At 45.7% G+C, this 6,983-nt stretch overlaps 1 pseudogene; it reads right to left on the minus strand.

Annotated features, from left to right (window-relative positions):
- Positions 1-741: 741 nt before the first annotated feature.
- On the minus strand, positions 742-1,389 carry LOC103070231 (ras-related C3 botulinum toxin substrate 1 pseudogene; annotated as a pseudogene).
- Positions 1,390-6,983: the final 5,594 nt, after the last annotated feature.

The following is a 6,983-nucleotide window of genomic DNA, read 5'->3' on the forward strand; positions in this document are numbered from 1 at the left end:
CTGCATGGGGGAAGCAACTGCATCTCAGTGAGCAGAGAGCTGTGTGACGTCCCCGGAGCATCCTGATGGGTGGGTTGGATGCTGGGCTCGGGGGGCCAGGGGAGAGCTGGGATAAAAGGAGCTCGAGGAGCTGCTACCCCCAGTGACGTTATGCACATGAATGAGGCGCCCAGGGAAAACACAGGGATGGTGAAGAGAATTCTGTTTACGCATTTGCCTTAAAATCAGACAAAAGAACTAAAGATCTCAGAGAGTGAAATAATTCAAGAAAAAGAAATTGAAGACATGGACTGGCAAGGGAAAAATTAAAGCAGATATTTATTTTTTGCAGATGATAATGATTTTCCATTTAGAAAATCAGAAAGAATCTGGAAACAAATGACTAGCAATAATAGAGTTGAGCCACGTAGCTGAGTGTAAGCTCCATGCGCACATTGCATATACAGATGTCAACTGTGTTTCTGTACATCATCAAGAAACTTTAAAATGTTTCTACCATTTATATAGCAACAAAAACAACAAACATAACGAGATAAGTCTAACCAAAGTTGTAAAGACCTGTATGCAGAAATTTGTAAAATTTGCCTGCAGGATATAAAAGAAAACCTAATCATTTTTTTTTTTTTTTTTTTTAGGGCTAAACTTTAATAGAATGTGAAAGTTTGAACTCTTACACTTTATACAAACAAAACCTAGAAATTACTGACTGGTTCAAAACGGTTTTATGGAAAAACTAATCTGTTAACAAAAACTTGGCACTGAGTGCGAAGGCTCCACCGTTTGAGCAAAGCGTACAAAGGGTCCTGGAGCCTGGACACGCGCAACAGCAGGCATTTTCTCTCTTCCTTCTTGACTCCGGGTGGGGGTGGGGCGGCGGGGGGACGGTGCGGGGGGTAGCAGCGAGCAGAGGACCGCCCGGATAGCTTCATCAAACACTGTCTTGAGGCCTCGCTGTGTGAGCACCAAGCACTCAAGGCATTTGACAGCACCCATCTCCTTGGCCACGGCCGAGCCCTGCGGGTAGGTGACGGGTGTCGCCGATCTCCTTCAGTGCCTCAGTCGTGTTTTTATCATCCCTCAGGTCAAGTTTCTTCCCCACCTGGATGATAGAGTGTTGGGACAGTGGTGTCGCACTTCAGGGTACCACTTTGCGTGAACATTTTCAAATGATGCAGGACTCACAAGAGAAAAGCAAATTAAGGATACATCTGTTTGTGGATAGGACAGGGGACGTAACTGGCCATAATCTTCTTGTCCAGCTGTATCCCACAAGCCCAGATTCACTGGTTTTCCATCCACCGTAACATTGGCAGAACAGTTGTCAAAGACAGCAGGAGTATACTCTCCAGGAAAGGCATTGGTCGTATAGCTGATCAGGAGGCCGTGTTTTTAAACTGGAAAATTTAATATCATAATATAATCTCGCCCAGTTTATCTAACGATTTAATACAACTCCAGTCAAAACTCAACAAGGGGCTTCCCTGGTGGCGCAGTGGTTGAGAGTCCGCCTGCCGACGCAGGGGACACGGGTTCGTGCCCAGGTCTGGGAGGATCCCACGTGCCGCGGAGCGGCTGGGCCCGTGAGCCATGGCCGCTGAGCCTGTGCGTCTGGAGCCTGTGCTCTGCGATGGGAGAGGCCACGGCAGTGAGAGGCCCACGTACAGAAAAAAAAAAACTCAACAAGATCCTTTAAGAACTTGTCCATTTGCTTCGAAAATTGGAATTCATTAGAATTGTCTTCTAAAGAAGGAAGGTAGGCTTGCTCTGCCAGGTACCAAGACATTATAAAACTTTAGTAAGGGATGCTGTGTGGTATTAGTTCAGGGGTAAAAAAAAAAAAAAAAAAAAAAAACAGGGGAAAACCAAATGTTTTTTGAGAAAATTTCTGGAACTGCCACAGGACATTTCTGTTTATATTCCATTGGCCAGAATCTAGGTCTACAACTGCAGTCTAGCAGCTACAAAAAAAAAAAAAAAAAAAAGACCAGTGGAACATATAGATAGAATGTTCCTAAACATATCTGTGCACATATGGACCTTCTCTTAATGACTCAGGTCACGTGGCAAACCAGCAGGGAAAGAAGTGAGTTTTCAGTGTGTACCAGGAATAATTGGTTATTATCCATATGGGAAAAATTAAATTATCCACAAAAAATTAAATTATCCTCTCCAGATGGATTAAGAACTCGTGTCAAAGCAAATATCTAAAGCAAAATTTTAAAATCTTTAGAAGAAAATGTAGGTGAGGATTTCTGGTTTCAAGGTAGAGGAGGATTTCTTAAAGTACAAAAAGTGCTAACAGGAAAGAAAAAGACTGATATATTTTAATTCATTATTAAGATTAAGAGCTTCTGTAAGTCAAAAGACAATTTACATCAGGTAAAAAAAAGTCACAGTATGAGACTATACTTGCAAAAGACGACTGACAAAAAATTGGTGTCAAGATTAAATAAAGAACACCTCAAATCAGTAAGAAGAAAGAAGAAAACCCAATGGGCAAAAGAGAAAGCAGCTGTTGCACAAAAGAGAAAGCAGCTGCAGAGGTTCTGAGTGACACTGGTGATTCAGACATGCATACAGGCTACAGCAAACTACAGGACTGTTTTATTGGCCAAAAGCGAGATGTCTGATGATACCAAGTATCAACTTACACAGGCTGAAGGGCATGTAACCAGAACGATCACTGTAGTGTAATCTTATAAACGAGCATTTACATGCCCTCTGGCTCAGCAATTCCACTCCTTAATGTGTACCCAAGACAGAAACCTGGGCGTGTCCACCAGAAGAAATGCACAGAAATGTTCATACTGGAAAAGAAACCGGAGACAACCCCAAAGCCCACCTACAAGAGACTGGGTGAAGCACACTCACATAGTGGACATAACACAGCGTTGAAAATTAACCCTCTGCAATTGAGCGTAGAGGCGGTGTGGGAAGTGGGTCAGGCGTCGACATCCCAGCTGTTGCCACGTGGGTCAGGGTGACCTGCCCAGCAGAGCCTTTCCTGAATTCCTGACCTACTACATTGTGAGCGAAATAAAACAAAATGGAGGTTCTAAGGCTCTGAGTTCTGGGGTGTTTCGTTACACAACACTAGAAAACCAGAACTGCATTTTTTACTCTTTCCATAACCTGTGCAAAAGCATCTGCTTATTTTTTCCCCTATGTTTGAATGCCATTCCTTCCAACAAAGTGATTTAACACCCCACCCCCCAAAATAGAGCCAGAGCTCTGAAAAACTGGGATCACACGGTTTACACATAAACAACAAGCAGGAAAGATTAAGTGGGGGACACAGGAAGCCTGAGCAGCACGTAGCGTTCTGGGTAAGACAGAACCACCCCACCCGCTTTGAAGTAATAGCAGGTAGTGTCTGTTGGGTGTGCACCATGTTCTGGGCACAATGCTGAGCACCTAGAGTCGATGAACTCAGCTGAGAGTCCCACGATGTGACGGCCAGGAAGACTGAGAGCCGTGAGGTTAAGGAACTCATCTGTGGTGCAGCCAGGGTTGGAACCCAAGCAGCCTGGCCCAGAGGTGGTGGCTTTAGCTTCTCTTCCGTGCTGGCATAGACGGCAAGCCAGGAAGCACGGTGTCCGTGTGTGAGAGCAAAGCGGGAAGTGAGAGAGAGTGGGGGCGTCGGGCTCGTGGACCGGCAGCTCTGGCCAGTTTGGGCCCACAGATTGGGAGCTTGGGTCTTGTGCACACACCTGGCCTATAGGAGGGGCAGAACTGAAGCTGAGGTGACTCCTACACCCCTGTGGGGAAATGGATGCACTTCGCACACCTACTCAGGGAAGGAGGCCTGGCCCTACTGTGACTGGGAGAGGGGGCTGTAATCCTCAAGGAAGAACCAGGGTCCTGGGCTTTCCCTTCTTGAGGACCCAGAATCTGGCTTTAAACTCCGCCTCCTGGTGTGGGGACCAGAAGCTGAGAAACTCTCACAGAGTCTGTTCCTGGGGTGGTGGCACACCCACCCCACCCCCAAAACCTGGCATAAGCGAAAAGAAAGCCACCGTGGAATGTCACTTTAACAGTCCAAGTACCATGAAGTTCCACAGTAAATAGAAACCTTGCTTGGGATCAGCTAAATATGCACACAGACAGGTACACAGACACCAAAAAAGAGACGATTTCACCGTGAGTGAAATTTTGCTGGCAAAAAAAACAGAAAAGAAGGAAGGAAGGAAACCGGGAAGATTAGTTCCCTGAAAATTTTAGGCAACTGAAAAATCTGAGAAATGATGAAAGAAATAAAATGTCTTTTAAAAATCAGAAATAAAGAGCAAATAACCAATCACAGTAGATATAGAAAAGATCAAAATGGAATATTAGGAATCCATTAAATCAAGATGAAAGAGCTGACTGAATAGAGTAGAAAAACTAGTAAAGCAGAAGACGGATCTAAGGAAAACCAGCGGAACACAGCACAGGATGCAGCACAGTTACGAGACACACAGGTTAGAGTGACATGACCCAGCATACATCAGCCAGGGGTTCCAGAGGAGAAAAGAGAGAAAATGAAAGGGATAAGAGCTTAGAATCTTCCACTTTTTATTAAATGTATTCTCAGATAGAAGATTCTCAATGAATCTAGAGAAGGGTTTTAAAAACATGTAGGTATGGACATCTCCTAGGGAAACTTCAGAACATCAAAGACAGAAAGGATGTTGTAAAAGGGCCCGAGAGGAACAGAATTTTCCCTCCCGAGCACAGTGTCAGGGCTATGAGAAGTTTCAAAACAGCAACAAGAGCAGCCTAAAAACAACAGGAAAATACCTGCAAGGCAGTGAGAGAAAACATATAGTTGTCAAACTAGAATTTTATATCCAGCTAAACTATTACTCAAGAGTGTGCACGCTGTGAAGATGTTTCAGACAGAGCTTACCACGAACTGCTCTTTACTGAAAATCTCCAAGGAAGGTACTTCAGGAACTGAACACGACAAAGGAGGGATACGGTTGAAGACAGCAAACGGATTGGTGACTCGTGGAAACAGAGGGAAATAAGCATCGATGATAAACACTAATTGTGTTGATAATGATTATTTTGGTGACGACAAAATGGAACTGAAATATAAGACAATAATACCCTGTAGAATGGAACTGGTAGTGATCAGGGTAGACGTACCCAAAGGTTCTTATAGGGTAGAGAAAGATAGAGACCAACTAACATTAGACTTTAAGTCAAGTATGTGTGTTAAAAAATTAATCGTATTCAGCCGAACCATATGAAATTGCTAATTTCATATGGTTCAACCCAGTACACTGTATAACTTCCAAAGGAGAGTAGAGAAAGTGGAGAAAACTCATCATACCGATGGAGAGCAGGAGAGATAGTGGGGGTCCCTACCCGCCTGAAGGCAGAGGGCCGTCCAGGGTTCTGCTGTGCAGACTTGAATCATTGGGGTGAAGCACGGGTGACCAGTGAGGCGAGGTCCACAGCCCCCAGCCAGGGCGCCTTGTAGCATCTGTTGCCAGTCTTCCTGCAAGTGTACTTCCGGGTCCTGACACACGTCCTAATTGTCGGATGACCAAGGTGCATGCCAGGCTCTTTGATGCCTTCTTTGGGGGCGTGAAGGTGTAAACAGGCATGTCCTCAGTGAGAGGACAGGCACGTAGATCGCACTGTCTTGATGTAGATTTATTATTGAAACGATGTCTGCTTCCTGTATATAAAATAGAGACCAGTGGTCTTCAAGTTTGAGGACACACATCCCATTAATAAAGGCTGAATATGTGTCTCCGAATCGATTAGTCACCACTCGAATATGTATATTATTAAACTAAAGAAACTAAAGGTGCCTGAAGATGAAAAAAAGAAAAAGCCTCCTGACTCCTGGACATTGGCAAGTCTTCAGGAATGTAGGTGAAAGCGCCCAAAGAGGGAGGAATGGGGAAACACTGAGCTATTCCTGGAAACCCTGAGTTGGCAAGTTTACCCTGGACAATGTCTAAACAGTGAAGTGACTGAGGAGACGGTTCCGTGCTGCTGTAAGGTGGGCCGTGCATGGCAGACATGGGCTTCTGGCCCTGGGGAGGGAGCAGGGCCTGGGGGCTAGGCACAGGAGGAGCTGGGCTGTGAGCTGAGGCTGGACCTAGTGCGCCCGAGAAACCCCCGCGGACAGGAAAGTATCACTGTTTCCAATATCCAAGAAGTTCCTACAGGTTGATAAGAAAAGGATTTAAAACCCAATGGAAAACTGTGCAAAAGACATGTATTGGCTATTAACAGAGAAAGAAATAGAAGTGGCAGTAAATGCTTAAAAAGATACTAAACCTTATTAGTAGTCAAGACAAATCAAATTAGAATAATGGCACATTTTTATTCAAGAGATTGGCAAAGATTATGGTGTCCCAACATTTATTGCTGGGAGGACTGGGGGGGAACCGGCGCCTTCGTATCCCACTGATGGGAATTGATACGGGTACGACCTAACTGAATGCAATTTCCTAATACCTGTTAAGGTAAAATATGGCCCTACTGTTTGGCATGGGAATCTCACTTTGAGGATTTATTTCATAAAATTAAAAGAGCCAGTACTGAAGAGCCCACATACGAGTGTTTTGCAAAGCGTCCTGGTGGTGGAAACAGCCCGTCGGCAGAGGGTTGTTCCCTGAAGAGCCTGAAGTGTGCGCCTTGCAGAGGGTCGGGCAGCTCCCAGGGAGGTGACGGCACGAAGGCGCGGTTGAGCGCAGGGCATCCAGGTTGACGGCAAGAGGCAGCTCCCACCGCAGACGAACTTGGGTGTCTGCGTGGCACCTGCTTCACACGGAGAATGGGTTCCAGCACTGCCCCCAGCACACCTGCCACACCTGCCTGGGCCCTGAATCACCCCTGGTGACCCCGGGAGGATCGCATGCCCCATTTTTGTAAAATAAAACCCCAAAGACGCCTTTAAGTACACATGTGTTCGTATAGGCCTATACGGCTGTAGGGCAAGCACACAGTGGCAGGGGGGTGGGGGGCGCCGCAGCCTGTCG

The sequence above is a fragment of the Lipotes vexillifer genome, unplaced genomic scaffold, assembly GCF_000442215.2.
Source record: "Lipotes vexillifer unplaced genomic scaffold, Lipotes_vexillifer_v1.1 scaffold1115, whole genome shotgun sequence".
Taxonomy (NCBI): Eukaryota; Metazoa; Chordata; class Mammalia; order Artiodactyla; family Lipotidae; genus Lipotes; species Lipotes vexillifer.